The 3,032-nt window shown below is 42.7% G+C and overlaps 1 non-coding gene across 1 annotated transcript; it reads right to left on the bottom strand.

Moving 5' to 3' along the window:
* Positions 1–509: 509 nt before the first annotated feature.
* On the bottom strand, positions 510–617 carry LOC112788023 (small nucleolar RNA R71). Its single transcript, XR_003195404.1, has one exon. It is a non-coding gene; the product is annotated as a small nucleolar RNA R71 (small nucleolar RNA).
* Positions 618–3,032: the final 2,415 nt, after the last annotated feature.

Below are 3,032 nucleotides of genomic sequence, written 5' to 3'. Positions count from 1 at the left end.
TTCAAGCTGATCCTGAACCTGAAAGGACCTTGAAGAGAAAGCTAAGAGAAGCTAAAGCACAATTCTCTTTAGAGGGCTTAACAGAGCTTTTCAAGGAAGAAGAAACCATGGCAGCCGAAAACAACAATGCCAACAATGCAAGGAAGGTGCTTGGTGACTTTACTGCACCTACTCCCGACTTCTATGGGAGAAGCATCTCAATCCCTGCCATTGGAGCAAACAACTTTGAGCTTAAGCCTCAATTAGTTTCTCTAATGCAACAGAATTGCAAGTTTCATGGACTTCCATTGGAAGATCCTCATCAGTTCTTAGCTGAACTTTTGCAAATCTGTGATACTATCAAGACCAATGGGGTTGACCCTGAAGTCTACAGACTCATGCTTTTTCCTTTTGCTGTAAGAGACAGAGCTAGGACATGGTTGGATTTACAACCTAAAGAAAGCCTGAACTCTTGGGAAAAGCTAGTTAATGCCTTCTTGGCAAAGTTCTTTCCACCTCAAAAATTGAGCAAGCTTAGAGTGGAAGTTCAAACCTTCAGACAGAAGGAAGGTGAATCTCTCTATGAAGCTTGGGAAAGATACAAGCAATTGATCAGAAGATGTCCTTCTGACATGCTTTCTGAATGGAGCATCATAGGTATTTTCTATGATGGTCTGTCTGAACTATCCAAGATGTCATTGGATAGCTCTGCTGGAGGATCTCTTCATCTGAAGAAGACGCCTGCAGAAGCTCAGGAACTCATTGAAATGGTTGCAAATAACCAATTCATGTACACTTCTGAAAGGAATCCTGTGAATAATGGGTCAACTCAGAAGAAAGGAGTTCTTGAGATTGATACTCTGAATGCCATATTGGCTCAGAATAAAATATTGACCCAACAAGTCAATATGATTTCTCAGAGTCTGTCTGAAATGCAAGCAGCAACAAGCAGTACTAAGGAAGCTTCCTCTGAAGAAGAAGCTTATGATCCTGAGAACCCAGCAATGGAAGAGGTAAATTACATGGGAGAACCCTATGGAAACACCTATAATCCTTCATGGAGAAATCATCCAAATCTCTCACGGAAGGATCAACAGAGACCTCAACAAAGTTTCAACAACAATAATGGTGGAAGAAACAGGTTTAGCAATAGCAAGCCTTTTCCATCATCTTCTCAGCAATAAATAGAGAATTCTAAGCAGAGCCACTCTGACTTAACAACCATTGTCTCTGATCTAATCAAAACCACTCAAAGTTTCATGACTGAAACAAGGTCCTCCATTAGAAATTTGGAGGCACAATTGGGTCAGCTGAGTAAGAAAATTACTGAAATCCCTCATAGCACTCTCCCTAGCAATACAGAAGAGAATCCAAAAAGAGAGTGCAAGGCCATAACCACATCTCACATGGCCAAACATGGAGAGGAGGAAGAGGCAGTGATTCCTACTGAGGAAGACCTCAATGGACGCCCACTGACCTCCATGGAGTTCCCTAAAGAGGAACCATGGGAAACTGAGGCTCACACTGAGACCATAGAGATTCCATTAAATTTACTTTTGCCATTCATGAGCTCTGATGAGTATTCATCCTCTAAAAAGGATGAAGATGTTACTGAAGAGCAAGTTGCTAAGTACCTTGGAGCAATCATGAAGCTAAATGCCAAGTTGTTTGGTAATGAGACTTGGGAGGATGAACCTCCATTGCTCATCAAAGAACTAGATGACTTGACTAGGCAGAGATTACCTCTGAAGAGACAAGACTCTGGAAAATTCTCAATCCTTTGTACCATAGGCACCATGACCTTTGAGAAGGCTCTGTGTGACCTAGGGTCAAGCATAAATCTCATGCCTCTCTCTGTAATGGAGAAGCTAGGGATCATTGAGGTACAAGCTGCAAGAATCTCACTGAAGATGGCAGACAATTCAAAGAAACAGGCTTATGTACTTGTAGAGAATGTCTTGGTAAAGGTTGAAGACCATTACATCCCTGCTGATTTCATAATCCTAGAAACTGGGAAGTGTATGGATGAATCCATCATCCTTGGCAGACCCTTCCTAGCCACAGCAAAGGCTGTGATTGATGTTGACAGAGGAGAATTGATCATTCAAGTGAATGAAGACTCCTTTGTGTTTAAAGCTCAAGGATATCCCTCTGTAACCATGGAGAGGAAGCATGAAGAGCTTCTCTCAATACAGAGTCAAACAGAGCCCCCACAGTCAAACTCTAAGTTTGGTGTTGGGAGGCCACAACCAAACTCTAAGTTTGGTGTTAAACCCCCACATTCAAACTCTAAGTTTGGTGTTGGGAGGTTCCAACATTGCTCTGAACATCTATAAGGCTCCATGAGAGCCCACTGTCAAGCTATTGACATTAAAGAAGCGCTTGTTGGGAGGTAACCCAATCGTTACTATTCTATGATAATTTTCTATTTTCTATTGTTATTTTATGTTTTCTGTAGGTTGATGATTATGTGAAGTCACAAAAACAATTGAAAAAGCAAAAACAAAGTGAAAAACAGAATGAAAAACAAAACACCCTGGAGGAGATAGTTACTGGCGTTTAAACGCTAGTAAAGGTAGCAGAATGTGCGTTAAACGCCCCGTCTGGCACCATTCTAGGCGTTTAACGCCAGAAAAGGGCACCAGACTGGTGTTTAACGCCAGGAATGGGCAAGAAGCTGGCGTTAAATGCCAGAAATGGGCAGCAGCCTGGCGTTTAACGCCAGGATTGGCAGAAAGGGGCGTTTTGCACGCCACTTGGTGCAGGGATGAGATATCCTTGACACCTCAGGATCTATGGACCCCACAGGATCCCCACCTACCCCACCACTCTCTCTTCTTCACCCATTCACCAATCACCTCAATACCTCTTCCCCAAAAAACCCTTCACCTATCAAATCTCACCATTCTCTTCACCACTCACATCCATCCTTCATAAAACCCCACCTACCTCACCATCCAAATTCAAACCACTTTCCCTTCCAAACCCACCCATAATGGCCAAACCATACACACCCCTCTCACTCCTATATAAACTCATCTTCACTCCTTCAT

The sequence above is a fragment of the Arachis hypogaea genome, chromosome 20, assembly GCF_003086295.3.
Source record: "Arachis hypogaea cultivar Tifrunner chromosome 20, arahy.Tifrunner.gnm2.J5K5, whole genome shotgun sequence".
Classification (NCBI taxonomy): Eukaryota; Viridiplantae; Streptophyta; class Magnoliopsida; order Fabales; family Fabaceae; genus Arachis; species Arachis hypogaea.
This window is presented reverse-complemented; position numbering and strand designations above follow the sequence as displayed.